General features: G+C 33.1%; 1 long non-coding RNA gene across 1 annotated transcript; it reads left to right on the top strand.

Annotated features, from left to right (window-relative positions):
• The first annotated feature begins 1,935 nt into the window (after positions 1-1,935).
• On the top strand, positions 1,936-5,730 carry LOC127835350 (uncharacterized). The gene is made up of 4 exons (XR_008028475.1): positions 1,936-2,433; positions 3,024-3,164; positions 3,613-3,786; positions 4,781-5,730. It is a non-coding gene; the product is annotated as an uncharacterized LOC127835350 (long non-coding RNA).
• The last annotated feature ends 12,463 nt before the right edge of the window (positions 5,731-18,193 follow it).

The following is an 18,193-nucleotide window of genomic DNA, read 5'->3' as shown; positions in this document are numbered from 1 at the left end:
TGGATCGTAAAAGCTCCAGTAAAAAATCAAGAATAAAATTAAAAAAAGGAAAAGAACATTGCCCGGAGCAGGTTTCGAACCAGTGACCCCTGGAGTCCTGCCAGAGTCCTGAAGTAAAAACGCTTTAGCCTACTGAGCTATTCCGCCGAGTACACATGCTTGACGTATTTTATAACTTATATAAGCAATCTTCGTAGTTTCACAAAATTTAACGACAAAAACAGAACTCTCCAAATTATTCAATCGTTTCGCGTTGCAACGCTTTATAATTTTTAGGTTTTAAAATCGTCAAAAGATGCATATAACGGCTATATTAGACCATGGTAAATGTTCAGTATTACTGTTTCCTTACAAATATCATAACTAAAACGAAAATGTGCGAATCTGAAACAACTTTTTTCAATTTTGTCAATTTACCAAAGCGTGAAAAGATCCCTTTAAGTTCTCGTTTGGTATCACTAGGTTTTCACAAGAACCTAGGTTTTTATTTGAAAAGCTATGTTCTCATGAGAACCTAGGTTACATTCTAAGAACCTTGGTTCTCATTCTGAGTACCTAGGTTCTCATGAGAAACCTAGTTTCTTGGGATTATGCGTCGAACTGCTTGCCATACATTTCTTCAGTTAAACTCTTTTACAATGTGAATAAACGGTGAAAAGAGCATAAAATAAAACGAAAATGTGTTGGTCATGTTATGAATAGAATCTTAGATTCGTTGTAATTTTGTATTGAATTTATTAAACTCGTCATCTTACTGAAGATAAAAACTCGGCAAGCCTCGTTTTTTATGTTTATTTAGATGACTTGTTTAATAAATTCAAGACAAAACGACCACTCATGCAAGATCCTATATATTTATAACGCAATCATATCTCTGTGTAGTTAGGTGTAATGATAAGACTACAACAGATCAAAGTACATCAGTAAATAAGGATTAACAATTTTTTTGTTACAAATTACAACGAAATGATAAAATTTATGTGTATTTAAGTAACCGGAAAGAAGAGAAAATCTCAATATATAATTGCTCGAATGGACAACAGTTTAGAATAAATATTTACATATAAATAATGAACTTATAGTACGTGACACATATCGCATGTGGACTGAAAAGTATCAATTAGATGTATTCAGCAACACCTAATTGTATTATGCATAGTGTAAGAAATTTAATCAGACCAGGGTTAATAAGACCCATACAAAAAAACTTAAAAAAGCATAATTACACACTGTAAACATTCATAATGCAAGAGTATACAGGTTTTCATGATCATCAGGCGTCAGCATAACCATTTTTGCTACATTAATATAACATATCGAATTGGATAGTGCGGATGTAACAAGCGTCTTCTAAATGTACGAAAACAAAAAGAAAAAAATATTAATTCTTGTACTGACGTTTGTACAAAATTTATTTTCTCATCATGACAAGAAATGGCACCTTGCGTCTAACATTATAATAATAGTCATATTTCATTTTTTTTTACAAAAAGACCATGTTTTGATGTTTTGTATGTTATATTGGAAAAAAGTGTATCTTTCAAGAGTCCACCATAGAATGTCGGTGCAAAAGTCCACGTAATTTCGTGCATATTGTCGAATGGGACGATGCTACGAAACTTTCGTTAACGGATTCACTATTTAAGGATGTTCGATCGTTTCCACTTTACGGTAATTGATTCACTATATCGTGAAAATTAAAAACCTTTATATATTTTCACGGTTTCAAAATATTAGGTTGGAATAAACGAGTGTAAATTCTAGTTTTACTGTTTTGATTATGCGCCTTTAAATTTTCGGCATTTACATATTTTCGAGATTTACTGCATTGAAACCAAGCGTTCGATTGCTTGACGTCACTTCGTGATCGACATCGATGAAACGCTTGCTTACGCTGTAGATGTTATTTTCTGTGCAAATGCAAGCGTCTATTGATAACGAAACGATAATTTGTCAACAATGAGAATCAGATACTTGGCTTAATAATTTTCATTTAAAATGTTTAATTTGGATATAATTCGGAATACAAAACGAAACTTAAAAGGTATTGAAAACAACAACGTTCAATAGAACAATGTGGATTTCAATAGAAAGACTATTTCCACCGACAATCAGGATTTCCGGTATGACCACTGTTATTTTGACGATTTTCCTATCGGTTCGTCGGTAAGCGTGACCACATGTGACAACAGCGATGCTAGTTGGATATAAAATTGGTAGACGTGTCGTTGAACTCGACACATTGACCGAATCGCTTTTAGCATGCAGTGCTTGTCAAGTGCCCATGAATTTACTTAACACTGTAGAAAGCAGGGATTTCGGACTGGCATGTGTTTTGGACATACAGTTTAGCAATTGTGGTGCAGTAAATAATGTGGCTACTGGACGGAAACATGGCAGAGTTTATGACATGATCACAAAGCTTGCATTTGGGTAAGACTTCTTTGTCTTTTTGGTACATTGGTGCATTATATCATGATTTATTGTCTAAAATACTGATACTTTTGAATACATTCAGATAGTTATCTCTAAGTAATTCGCGTGTAGTCTACATGCATACATTTTTTATATTGTACTTATCTCTAAGTAATTCGCGTGTAGTCTACATGCATACATTTTTTATATTGTACTTGCTATATTTTTCCTTCATATTTTGTCTGATTTACTGCCAGTAAACACAATTACAGTAGAATGTGAATGGTTGTCCTTAGTTAAACATGTATATTTTAAAGTGACATAAGTTTATTTTCTTCCTGCAGTCCTAGTTATTAATACCGGTAATAAATATGAAATTTTACAAGTTTACAAAACATAAATATTCTCAATTTGTCAAATACGTATTGGTTTTGAAAATAAAGGGCTTGAATTAATTATTATTTGTGTGTATGTAGATCACTAGGTCTTAAAAAATGTTGTAACTTTTGTAAATTAGTGACATTATTTCATATTATTTTATTCCGCATAAGCATATTCTAGCATTGTGCATTGTCAACTGTTCTGTCATTTACTGCAATCTGTTTCAGGTAAATCAAAAACTGGGTGTTTCACCTGGGACTTTCACATCGAAACTGGCCCTTCTCCATGACCTTCAGCACAAAAAAAGAAAGGCTATAACTGTTACTCGTGCAGCAAAACAGTGACGCATAAGACTTAAAACTCGAACGGTATTTTTAATTATGGGCATTTTATATTTAAAACACAGTATTCTTCATTTGTATGCCCCCAATTGGCGACATAGTTTTCGCACTGTCCGTGGGTCGGTCAGTCCCTCACACTTTTCGTGCCTGCTCTCTAATTCAAGTAGTTTTCATCCGATCTTCACCAAACTGGGTTTCTTACAATTGTATGGATTATTTTTTTATATAGTTACAAAGTTGGAGTTTGGGGCATCCGTGTCGTGTGGACACATTTCTTGTTGTAGATTGTATCAATAGATCCATCAATTATATATGCAAAGTAGTAGTATCATTTAAAAGCATATGCTAATGTTTGTAAATTGATTATTGTAAAAGCATTAATGTGCTGTGTAATCATTTCTTTAAATAAAAATCGGAGATAACCCATGAAGGTGCAAGCAAATTTTCCAATTTGAAATTCTGTTTTTCTGTTCAGGCATTCAAAGGACAGTGCAAGAAGTACAAGCGGGACCAACATACAGTTCAAACATAGAGGACCAAGACGTTGAAGTTACAACTATACCCCCACCTATACCCAAGCCTGGTCCAGCAGGGCTAGACACTACTGGGAAGGAATTTGTTTTCTTTGATTTGGAAACAAGAGGGTTAGGTAAAGTTTATTTTTAACATATTCCTTATTCACAGTGTTGCACATACAGAAGTTTATCTTGGTCCAATTCAGGTATTTAGGTACTCTAATTCTCCAAAGTTGAACTTCTATTAAAAAATATACATATTTACTTACATGTATAACATAATTAAACCTGCTACTGCTGAGTAACTCAATGTGTCAGAGATATCCTGTGAATTGTTGGTCAACCTAGCATATGATTGAATTGCAACAAGAGTTATGTTCAGACTAATTTCTCATTTTGCTTTCATATAATACATCATTCTTAATCTTTATTGATAAAATGATAGTAAATACCACTTAGATGATGCAATGTTACATTACGCACAACTGGCTTTAGTATATTATTGTGCATCGTTTAAAAATTTAAACACTATTCTCTTCGCTTCTTCAGATTTATGAATACATAAGATCATTAGATGCCTACAACTTACTTTGATATATCCATGAATGGAAGAAAAGAGCGTTTCAATTTTCATAATAACAGTTATTATGCCCCCCTTGGAAGAGAGAGTTAATATTGTTTTGCTGGATGTTTGTCTGTGGGTAGATCATTAAGTTTCCGATCAATAATTTGTCAACTTTTTCACTGATTGGCTTTTTACTCTCCATGTGCATAGGGATTGGACAGTATATAACCCCCATTTAAATTATGGTCACTTAGTCAAAGGTCACAATAAGTGTGAAAATTGTTTCTGATCAATAACCCTTCAACTGAAAATTCTCTTAAACCACAATGCATAGAGAATGAATGTGAAGGAACCTCTTCTACGATTGTTCACATTAAGCTTCAAAAAAAGTCCTGTCCTGGTGGGGGGCAATGTTTTTCCCTTTTATATTTATTGTAAACACTTCAAATGTATTTTAAGAAGTTTACATTGTACTTGGGGGAGCGACCCAGGGCTCTGTGATTAACGGGGCTAAAATGGATTTTGTGCAATTTCTATTTAAAATTTTTGTTTTGTTTTTTCAGAGCACACTTCTCACATAATTCAGATAGCTGCAGTGCATTCAACTGGTCAGAAGATTTCCTTGCAAGCGTCAGAAATAACTGGAGTGACAGTTGTTAGCGACTCTATGCTTGTCAAGAGACAAACAGTAACAGCTGTCCCCATCAAATCTGCATTGACAAGTTTTATAACATTCTTACAGAAATGTTCACAAATTATTTTAGTTGGGCATAATATAGAGTCTTTTGATTGTAAAGTGTTGCTCCGTGCTATCCATCCTTGTTGAAAAATGTTTGAGTTTCAGCAAAATATTTGTGGCTTTTTAGATACTTAAAAATGTTAAAGGAAATATTACCAAATATGAAATCATATTAGCGGGAACATTTAGTTAAAGACGTCATTGGTGAATTATACATGGCACATGGCGCTATACAGGATATTTTAGCTTTACAAAAGTTAGTGAACTCTGTTCCTCTTGACCAAAAATTGTTAACAAATATTCATTCAGCTTTTACCGAGCAGTGTTAACATACAATGTGTAACTAAATGTTGCTTCCAACATTAAATCTTTACAAACCATAATTGATACAAAAGTTATAAGTCAAGGTATTGCAAGGAAAGTTGCAGGAAGTGGATTTCAACTTAAACATTTGAGTCCTGTATCAAAAAGAAACGGACTGAGTGGTTTGAGGAGCCCCCTTTCAGAGGTTACAAACGGACAAATCAGAGTAACAAAATCAGAGAAAATAATATGTACAATAGCGAGTTATTTGTTGCCTGACATCTAACCAATTGTAATTTGCATCTTGTATATAGATAAGCTATGAAATCTAATAGCTGTTACATCATTGTTTTTCCTTCTCGATGACGAACATAGTTGTGATTCTTATGTCAGTTGTATTTCTCATGTTTCACCTAAGTTGTAAGATATTTTTGGCAGTGCATTAAACCACAGATGGTGTGTGAAACATAATTGCCCAGCTTATTGTATTCTTTGTTGTTTTAAGCTTCACTGGCCAAAGGCCAGCGGGGCTTATGTTATGATTCTGTGTCCGTCGTGCGTGCGTGCCTGAACGTTTCCTTTAAACATCTTCTCCTAAACTACTGGTCCAATTGTGATGAAATTTCTCAGGAATGTTCCTCTTTCAACGTTGTTCAAATTATGCCCCTGGGGTCAAATTTGACCCTGCCCCGGGGTCACAAAATTGAACATATGCTTATATAGGGTCTATTTTGTGAAAACTTCACATATTTTTTCGTCCATAACCATTGGGCCTTGGGCTTCCAAATTTGGTATGTAGTGTCATCTTATAGTCCTCTACCAAGTTTGTTCAAATTATGCCCCTAGGGTCAAGTTTGACCCTGCCCTGACGGTCACAAAATTGAACATATGCTTATATTAGGCATTTTTTGTGAAAACTTTAAAAATCTTCTTGTTCATATTAGTATGGCATAGGGCTACCAAATTTGGTATGTAATGACATGTGATAGTTCTCTACCAAGTTTGTTCAAATTATGCCCCTTGGGTTAAATTTGAAACTGCCCCGGGGGTCACAAAACTGAACATATGCTTATAAAGTGCTTTATTTGTGAAAAAAAATTGTCCATATCTATTGGGCCTAGGGCTACCAAATTTGGTATGTAGTGACATCTTATAAACCTCTACCAAATTTGTTCAAATAATGCCTCTGGGGTCAACTTTGACCCTGCCGCGGGGGGTCACAAAATTTAATAAACGCTTATAAAGCGCCTATTTTGTGAAATCTTTAAAATTTTTGTCGAAAACCATTCTGACTATGGCTACCAAATTTGGTATGCAGGAACATCTTATAGTCATCTACCAAGTTTGTTACTTTGGGTCAAATTTGACCCTGACCCGCAGGTCACAAAATTGAACATTATATACGCTTGTATCTTGCTTATTTTATGAAAACTTTAAAAATATTCTTGTCCTTAACTCTACATCTAAGACTTAGGGCCACCACATTTTGTATGGAGTGAGATATAGTAGTCCTCTACAAAGTTTGCTCAAATTATGCCCCTGGGGTTAAATTTGACCCAGCCCAGGTGGTCACAAAATTGTACATGTGCTTAAATAGGGCCTATATTTAAGTATCTGCACATGCGGAGAATATTTGTTTCAGTCTTTTTTTCAGCAGTGGAGCGATACAGGGCCATCATGGCCTCTTGTCTTTAAATACACATCACACAGTTTTAAAAATAATTTTAAAATACCTAATACATATGCTCAATTTACAACCAACAACATGGGTAACAGGTGGGTGGGGTAATTTAAGATGTTTATTTGAACATCAACATTGTTTTTACAGTTGTTACATCTGAAATATTTTCATAACAATATACATTATAAATATTTCTACGTGTATCACATTTCAGTTGATAATTTGATTGTTATGGAGCAGTTATTATATAGATATGTTTTAATTACTATTACAATGTTAGTCATTGTATTTTTGAAATTACGTCCATATTAAAATGTCTATAGCAAAAAAAAATCCACGGTGACCTATCAATTTCTTTACTTCATTTTAATGCTTAGCTAGTTTACTTTAATTATTGAGAAATTCAAATGAATATGAATATTACATCAACAGAAATATGTATCTGTGTTGCATGTTATCTATTTTGAACTGTGCAATAAAAAATTCAAAACAAACAAAAAACTAGTCATACTTATTTCTCATTATTTTTTACGATTTCCATAATTTTTGGTTTTAAAACTGTTCACTATGATAATACACATGTTACAGTTGCTAATATAATGCAATCTCAATACTATTATGCCATTTTAAATGTATTACACAAAAACATTTTACCGTACCCCCAAATTTATGCCCCGCAAAAATGACCTTTTTTCAAACGCACATGGCATTTAAAAACCTTCGTTATCTCAAAATTATTCACGGTGACCTCTCTTTTTTATTTTATATTAATTTCAGATACAGATTCATTAATCACCATACAAAAAATTATAGCATTCCGGATATTTTGAAAATTTTCACAAAACGATCGAACATCCTTAATTAACGCTGTGTATAATTCAAAGACATTTTATTGGATTGCTCAGTTCGATACCTGCAGATAAGAAAACAACTGCCGAGGTCGCTCACCTGCTAAGATGTCATTAGAAGACATGTTCAAGCGCAATGTTAATTTAGCACAAATTGTTACTTTAAGAATGGTTAGAGAGTTCAACTTAAGACATAATCAAAAACCTTAATACACCCATGCTTGTCAATGGGCAAAACAAAAGATAGTCTAGAGTGTTTACAAAGTTTTAGTTTTGCAAGAAATATGATTACAATATTTAACTATGGCCATATCAGGAAAACTTCCCGCCTCCTTTTTGGCGGCGATAGTTTTTAACGAATCGACACAATTTACAAACCTGGCAGAGTAAACTTGGCAAATAAATCTTAAAGAAAATATATCTGAGCAAGTTTCATGATGATTGGGTAAAAACCATAGCTTTTTGTGTGTTCACATATTTTTTCTTTAATCTTACATAATAACATTTACTCCACCTGACGCACTTTCTATATCGGTCGAGATATAGTTGGGGCAAATGTTTTTAATAACTTTCATGAAGACTGGAATATAAATGTTGCTTCTTAAATTTTAACAAGGTCAATGTTGACGACGGACAACGGACTACGAACGACGGACAGAGAGTGATCACAAAAGCTCATAATGACCTAGTTGCGCTGAGATGAGCTAGAAAGAGTTGCATTTTCGTTCGTAAAAGGATGTCGTAATTCAAATTTCGTTAGCATAATTTTGAAGTTTTAATAAATAATATATTTGGAATTTATCTGAATCACGTGTGAATTTATAATTTTTTCATATAGTTGCGTCACGATTTTCTTATGTATTGTTGAAAAAAATATATATCACACTGCATTCAACAAGAGTAATCTAACTCGTATGACTTGCTCTGTACCAAGTAACAAGTTTGATTTTTCGGACTTCAATGACCGAATTCATACATTCTTTAAATAAACATTCAACTCGTCTTCTCAAATAATAAACACAATTAATAATAACCTATGTCTCGCATATTTACCTTTAAGAACGCGGACTTCATTCACGAGATGCTGTAACGTCACCGAGGCATTTTATTTTACCCCAGACGAAGTTTCAATCATTGCAACCACAGCTGCGTCTAACGTAGTGTTCATTACAAGAGATGAATTGGTTATGAAGTCTGCCAGTCTAGATTCCATTGCGATTTGTTTATTTTCCATAACTGCCAACGTAGACTCCATTTTCGCTTTTCCATCTTCTAACTGCTTTAACGCATCCACAACTTTGGTGTTTGTTTTCACTATTTCATTCAGAATGGTTTCTAGAGCCAGCTCGCTTCTAAGAACTCTTTCTAATAAACGCTCCTCGTTGTCATATCTTGAGCATATCGGGCTCGACGGCTCTCGTGCACACATGGCAACAATCAAGTGCAGCAATAACCACAAACTCTTCATCTGAAGCTGCATGGTGAGTACAAGCCAATATGTCTCTGTTAAACACACAAAATAAAATGCAATTAATTCAAAGTCTTTGCACCAACAACAGATAGTGTTATTTAGCGAAATATCACTAATATTTTATTTCCCTCACATTTATATGTTATTGAAGGTTTCATATCATGTAACGTCATATCAACATGATTTCGCCGCAAAATGGACGTGACCCATGTCAAGCATTTCTCATCTTGAATGGACATTTCTTTTTTATGTTATATGTGAACTAGTTCCACAGCTGCCATTTTAATTCGCCATCTCATGATGAAAGACAAAATTAATTTACCATTTCTTAAATGTTTGGAAGATATTCTTGAATCTGAAGCGATATATTATCTGCTTCCTATGTGTATTCTTTGCTTGTGAACTTGATCAATGAACTGTTAATCTGCTTTTCTTTTTCAATCAAGATACGATGATCGCTTTCGGCTTTCTCTGCAAACAGTTACACCAAATCAACCATAGGTTTATACAAAAAAACTCACACATAGATTATAATTGGATGAGCTCCCTTTTACTCTTGTTTGTTTGTGTATTTTAAAATCAGAATTGCCCCTAGGTCATTATGGCAAATAGATACGAAATAATAATTTAATAAGCCACCGACTTGTAATAAATGCACTGCATTTTAATGTGGACGAAGTCCCAAAATTAGGCTTATGTCGACGGAAGATATTCTTTAACTGGCCCAGAAATCGATTCGACGAGACTTTTAACGAGTTGTTGATAATATGCAAAAGTATAAGCTTCGGATACAGACTGTTTATATGTGGTTTGTTCAATGTAAAAACATAAAGTATCAAATTTATATTATAAAAACGCAATACAAGTAAACGGTGTACCTGTTTTAGTTGCATTCCGTTATTATATAAAATTTAGCATTTGCATACTTATTTAATGATTTAAAAAAATCGAATCGACTCACAATATCAAAAATGATCAATATCATTGAAATTTCAAGTAATCATTTTTAGGTTGGAGAAAAGTGTAGACACTGTGTTTGTATGTTTTGTATCTTGCGGTATGAATTTTATTTAATATAGAACTAAAGCATTTATTTCGGTACAAATAAATGATGTTTAACATGCGTTCATCTTTTCATTTTTGTTTTGCAATGAAACAAATAGTGTACAAACACTAACAATTTACCTAAAGTTACTTAATAAAGGTCTTCTGTTTTGTAAGGACGTGGAGCATGAGCACAACTCAAAAACTCAACTCGGAAGGACCCGTTATCACTTTACAGTTTCTTTTCGGAAACCCTGTCCAGAATGAAACGATTAACTAGTTAATTCGTAAATATTAACAGTTTGTGACGATACATGCGCTGTTTCCACTTCAAGTACATAGTCTACATACAGTTTTTTCCCCCAGTCATTTGCCTCAAATAATACGATAAGATACGCATACGCATTATACTGCATACATAATTGAACCGATAACAGATACATTACAGTGATTGAAGCCATGAACTTTCCAGCCTTAGGATCATATGGTTGACATGCATTGACCTTCACTTAAGGGAAGACTACCCCCGTGTTTAATGATAGCACCATGCTGGACGTAATGCGTGCAAGTAAGTAGATTGTAGGGGCTTTTAACTGATCTAAAATAATAAATATCATCCAAGCACATGGTGACTAAATCCGTCTTATAACGATCTATCTGTGTAATTATGATAATGAAACAATAAACAAAACATCAACGTTTATCAGTTGATATAAATATTTATTTAAAGAAACGAATACATTAGATTTTCAGCCTTAGACATTACACACGCAAATAATAAGTTATATTTGTATTTAAGTAGGCGAACAGAAATGTAAAAACTAAAATGAAATCGAACAAATGTTTACATAGCAGTAATGCACTAATAATATGTGTTCAAAAATTTGATATGGACTGAATATGTTAATAAGATTTTGTCAAGAACATCAATATGTTTACTTTTGCTATATTGATCATCGTAACGATTTGAATAGTTCGAATGTAACGAGCGTCTTTCAAAACTAGGGAAAAAAACAAGAAAAAAGATTACATTCATGGGATGATGAATTTGAACAATTTATTTTATTGTCATGACACATGAAGTCTTGCAAAAAATGTCGGTATAACAAAACATATTATTTCGACAAAGACAGATTTGCGCAAGTTGCTGTGAACACTTTCGGGTAATGGGTTTACTATTTATCTAATGCTGTTTAACATTCATAAACATTACATTGAATTTCTTAGTTCGATATCTGCTGATTTAAAGCAAGATGACAAACCTCCCTAGGTTGCTAACCATATACCCGAGGGTCTTAACTGTTTCAAAACACTCTTTTGATGTTTTTGTTATACAAGTGGCTTCTAAATTGGCTTTTTACACAGAAACATTTTTGAAATCGACTCATGCTCAATGGAAAAACACTTTAAGAGCGCTGACAAAGTTTCACTAAAGGCGCAGTAGGAAACACGCCCCTTGGCGGCAATGTTTTTTTAACGAATCATAACTATTAAATATCTCGACCGATATATCATTAGCATTAAAGATGAAATCTGACCATGTAAATGTAGCGCCATTGAATTATACAAAGTAGCAGTAATGTTTGGACACGTCGCTTTATTTATTTCCTATAATACTCACGTTTTTCTAAATAAACCATTCCTATAACCTTGGAGTCAAATTTCCAATGCGTTACCACACAATTATTGACACATGTTATACGGAGATTAGTGAGCCCATGTAATCATCATTTACCCCATGACTCTAAAATCTCCAAGCTTTAAAAATGATAATCTGGGAGTTCAAAACAGCCTTTGAAGTGACTGTCGAACTGGATGCAGCTTCTAGCTATAAAGTCGTAACATAATTATCATTTGACTGTTGAAAAAAGGGGAAATTTACCATTTCGTACGCGAACAACGTCAGTATCGTAGAAAGAACATGTAATTGCGTGAACAAGTATAATTAAGTAAATTCTATAATCGTGTCAACAGAGGGTTTTGTAAACTTGGAATTGGTATTTTTTGATATTTTCACAAGTAGTATTGTGTTAGAAAAATAGCTGTCCATGGACAAGTTAATGGTAAAATCAGCCCAAAATCCAAAATGTACGACTCGAAAAGATCGGACGAAATATGATGCCACTACTACTTATAAAAATAAAGTTCGGGTATAAACATATTTTTTCAAAACCTTAATTATGTAGTTTATTACCACTTTAAGTTACCTTTTGCTCTGCCATCTTTAAATGACAATAACACAAGCGACATGTGACATATTGCAAAGATAATTGTTTACAGATTTTTACATAGACTTGTAAACTAGTTTCAATTAATACAATAAATCAGTACAACGGAATGATCCATCAATTATCAATTCAAACATACATCTGTATAATTGCAAATAAAGCATTACTTGTAACTTTAAGTATTACACACCTGATGCATAAAGGTTAATAGTAGGTGCTGCTTTTTAAATTTTGATTTAAAATATTGGGTCTCTGGACTTTTCAAGTTGCCTCCATCGCTATATATCCGACGAAAAATATTGCCGCCTCCATATATGTATATAATATTTATATTGACTTGAAATACATAGAGAATAACAGGTTACTTGCTGATCATTTTGAAATATATCAGGCAAGGCTTAGATTAATATAACGGCGAGGCTTATATGACTTTTGTCGTATGACGTGTTAATAAAGACGTCATGAGCACGAGCGCTTAATATTTGAAAACATGATTTTTGCTGTTTGTCGTGCATTTTGTGTTTAAAATATATCCCATCTTGGTATCATATTGTTTGTTCTGTTCAATCTGATTCGATTTTTCTAAAAATGATTACTTTATAGTTGATTCCGAGTAATATGACACATAACTTTTATAAGAACGTCCTGTTTACCATGATATAAAAATAAATCAGGCAACGTTAAATCAGGCAGATATCAACGCGGTGGTGTGATAAACGTTTATCATAGGTAGTGGACAGTACACGTTTTGCAGTTCAAATAAATGATAGGCTGTTTTAAGGGGTTCTCAGTTGCCCTGAAAAAACTGAGTTAAGGGTTTCTACAGGACAAAATTACATGTTATTCTGAAATAGGACAGTGAAGAAATACAATATTAAAAGTGTAAATACATTTCATTCTATTTGCAAATGATGTTTCTAAACAAACTTCATACAACTAGCCTATATTTTATTTAACGTTATGATCTTTTGGCAAGCAGAATATTCAAAGGTGATGATGCATTTATATTATTTAAGATGTTTGTTGAATGATACTATTTATTGATGTAGTGACACAAATAATGCAACACATTTACATTATATTTATTTCGCCTGTACATTACAGAGCACCATTGACAGAATCAAGTCAAAATTTGAACCATACATGTATGTACAACTTATTATTGAAATTCACGTCCGACTAGTTCATAAATGTCATTATACAATATTTTATATAATACCGAGATGTAAATCAGTTGACATAGTTACATAATTGTGTAACCTTACCTGAGATAGCCATAAATAATTGTAGATATAACAATAGAATAAGAAAGAATACCTGGATATACTGTTTTCGATATGAAAAGCCTAACCTGTATTTTAACTTTCAGCACTGAAAATATGTTAATAAAGAGTTATGTCATTTGAATTTCAGTGCTTGGTCCAGGGAACCGAACAGTTTAAGATATAAACATAACTTACATCAATGTAATGGTTTTGGTTTGAAGGACCAACCCTGTACTTCAACTATACATAATACGTGTCTCAAAATAAATACTCATAAAAGACATGTTGTATAACACATGTGTACTAATATAACGATTTGTGAACATAAAAGCTAACATCTGTAAATTGCATAATGTTCAAGCGCAATACGAGTTTGATAAGTTGAAGGATGATACTAGTTTAAAAACAGTGCAGACAGTTTAATTTGTATTACCACTATTAGCGATCAGAGTAAATTTAGTCCAAGTTTCAAATAAGACATATTGTCTTAAGAAACAATTCAGTAGTTTTCGAAACCTTGATGTTAATAGGCTAACTTTACAAATATTTAAAGGTTATTATACGAGGTATAAAGTACATTGGTTGATTTAAATTTAGTTATACAAACGTACATTAAAATACACATGTTTAATCGACTATTTCGTGCGATTTTGTACTGTTTCCAAAAGTTTTTATTCATTTTATTGAATCGCCACGCAAGTCATGTAAATTAATACCGAATTTACGGATCTTAAACTACATTAATCGACTGCTTTCGCCAATTATTTCGTGCTTTAGCATTATCGTATATGGTTTCAAATTGAAGTAAATGCAATTCGGGCTCAACTGTAAGACTTCAAATCTTCCAATGTTCATAAAAAATTAAGAGCAAATATGTCAATACAATTCGACAAACTAATATTCGTGCAGGGTAGTTCGAGAAAGTCAGCAAACTTGGTACTTAAAACCCATTCAGATCGATATCACATTCCAATAAATCTTTGTGTATCCCTCCATGGTCAATGTGAAAAGACGTTTTGTAAAAGTTATTGTCTCTTTTTGCCGAAAAGCAATTTAATAGTATGGAACGTGACATGTATGGTTATTTCTTACATTCTATATGTTTCTGGAGTTTTTTTGTTGTCTTTATTTGGCGGCGAACTTTAAAGGTGAACTTTAAGGCATGTGGTATATATTATATTGGCCTTTTGTCAAAATAAGGCTGTCAAAACACCAGATTCAAGGAAGACGCTTTTTTCGTAGAAATGGATTTACATTCTCCTTTTATTGCAATTATTTGGATACGGACATATCCTACTAGATACTATGCTTTTACAAGCTGAAATTCTAGAAACGTGCTTCAAAGTTGGTAATTTCATAACGGGGCCTTATTGAGACAAGATTATTCCAGCGTAATGTAACCGCATCACTCGAAACTTCAAAGCCACAATCTTAAATTAGTAACTCCAAACGATCGCGGACGCTGACGAAATTATTTTGTTATTTATTTAACGTTCTCTATACATCAAGCAATAAGAACTTCCCATTTTCAGTTTAACAAATGGCAGAATTATGACAGGTTCCGAGCATAGTAAATCATATCCCTGTTGCCATCACACACTACGTGATAATTATCGATTAACATATAATGGTTATTATATACGGTTTAAAGTCTTAATTTGTTTATTGAAAGACATTTATACATAATACAATTACGAAGAAAAAGTTACGGACGTGCCAAAAAAGGAAACAGTAACAATATATAGATCCTTGCAATCTGGGAGGATTTCACTTGTGAATGTGATGTGCACCGTTTACACATATGTGGAGGTAGAGACTGCGAGAAGTTTGCCGGGATGATCCATCCGAGGACCGTAACCGCACATTAATATACAAAGGCACGCAATGCATACTTATATGTTATTGCGTATCACTATATGTTAAACAAACAAAGCAGAAAAAAGTTCTTCTTTCAAAATCATAACAATGTCTCCATACAATTTATTAAATACCCTGTCTATCCTTCTTTCTATCCATTTGTTTTTGTTTTTCATTTCTCACTTGAAAACTTACAACTGTACTTTAACTTGAAACTACAAACGTGGTTAGACCTTTTATAAAGCAAACGTATTTATCACTCCGAGATTAATCTGTCTCCGTACTACATTTTGATCGATTCGTCCTGTGCTCTCTTCATTTTATATTAGATGATGGAGGGGTTGGGGTGGGGTGTGGCAAAAACGACCGCATGTTTTTGTAATGTGATTCAAAATTCGTTATTTTTTTTTTTTCGTGACGTTAAGTTTACGTTTCTGCTCCGTTGCTCAAATATGAACTTTTTCAAATATAAACTTTGGTAACAAGATAGAAATTTCCATGAAACTACATATTCTTGATATCGCTATGTGGCTAAAGATTTCATGCTGGGCGGATACGGTCACCGTAATAAAAGTAGACGAAAGAGTTTTCGCTCATTTGCTCGAAAATGAATAATGGTATTGTTAACTGCTTTAATGCAAATAGTTGTGCAACGTAATTTTGAAATCATTAATCTAATTCTCAAAGTATCGGTCCCTTCTTAGATGTTTTTAAAATAAAATAACGGACAATTAATAAATAATTTGAGTTGTATTTAAAAACGATTTATTAAATATTACGACATCAAAACAAAATTTCGTCTGCCTTCAACTTCATCTATATATCATCAGCAGTAAAGTTGTCACAAATTGTTAAAATTGTTACTTTTTGCATGTTAACGTGGGATTTCGTTTACAGTTGGCCAAAGTTACACCGCACCACATAATTTATACTAGTGACAACATATTTGAGATTTTTTAAACAATATTATATTAACATTTTGGACTGTGATATAAAATTCCATTCGTCACAACCAATATTTTTTCTTAATATTTTATTTACCATAACTTTTATCGATTGGTGTATTAAGAAGAAAACAATCAAAATCACTATTCTCAAAAATCTATACAAATCAAAAGTTAATACCTAGGCAAATAAAGTGGTTTTTCTTTCCTAAAACACGTGTATGTGCAGTCATAGTAAATATATATGATACTTGAGTATATGTAAGAGACCAAAATGTTTTGTTGCTTCATATGTGTATTCATGTTGTAATAGAGATGTTTGTTGAAAATCAATAAAAAAATATCAAAAGTTGCTGATCGCATCTGTTTTGTTTCACCTTGCATATGTTCAAGTGGAATGCAATTACTAATTAAAAAATAAGAGAAATTTATTTTGAGGTTTTATCTATCAATATTTCTGAATATATCTGTTTGACTCATTGACACAGCCAAAACTAATTCTCATAACATGTTTGACTGGAAACATATGTAAGTATGTACAAATTAACCGTTATATACAAAATACATGCGAAAAAGAACTGGCATAAATAGCAAATGTATTTCAAATTTAAAATTCCCTTCCACTTGTTATTTTTCTGATTATTTACGTGTGTAAACGTTACATATGTTCCTTCTTTATAAGGGAACTATATACAAATCCCAAAGTACCAAATAATTCACGTTAACACTAGTGTAATAAGTGTATCCATGTCACTGTCTGCAATCGCTACAACTTTTTACTAACGCGTCATCAGATCCACTGTATTTCATGAAACTAATGAATAAAAGACAAGTGCGTCATCAGTGGAAATATGAAATACCAATATTGGTTCTCACCGAAAATAAACTATTTCATTGTTAAACATGGATTAATGCTCCGAGAAAAGAATTGTATCTTAATGAATCCGCAGTCATATAACATGAACTTGTCGCGCGCACCCAGATCTGGTCTCCAGAGGCTACATGTGCTGCTGCCTGCATAGTTACGCATGAATGATACCCAGACTTGTCACCGAAAACTGATCTTTGTAATGTTGTTCCTTGTTGCACTATTTCGAGATAACAATGTTTTTCATTGGTAACACACATCTGCACACTGAAAAGGTACATTCCAGGGACGGAAACTGTGAACCTTCCAGTTCCGGGATTATAACCTTGACCTTCGTTGACCGTTACTGTCGGAAAGATAACATCCTGATTGGATGGGTTCACGTTGTAAGCTAAGCGGGCGTAGAAGTAAATTGTAGGGATGATCGATTGAGCTGAAATAAATTAATTGCTTATATTACAACTCATGTAACGATATTTTGTGGGATTGTTGTTTATGGTACTTACATATGAACATTTAAATTAACCCAGGTTTTCTTTTGTTGTCTTAAATTCATTTTACCAGCCTTTCTTCACTGTTTTACTCAGTAATTAATACGCTTACAATACATACATTATATATAAACCCACCTTTTAGTTTCTCTTGTTGATAAGAAAACATTTGGACCGTCGCTGATACGTTTTCCGTCAATTTTAAAATAGCATCCGAGACTAGAGTGCTTGCTTTCA

The sequence above is a fragment of the Dreissena polymorpha genome, chromosome 6 (genome assembly GCF_020536995.1).
Source record: "Dreissena polymorpha isolate Duluth1 chromosome 6, UMN_Dpol_1.0, whole genome shotgun sequence".
NCBI lineage: Eukaryota > Metazoa > Mollusca > Bivalvia > Myida > Dreissenidae > Dreissena > Dreissena polymorpha.
The sequence above is the reverse complement of the archived record's forward strand: the minus strand, read 5'-3'. Positions and strand labels throughout refer to the sequence as shown.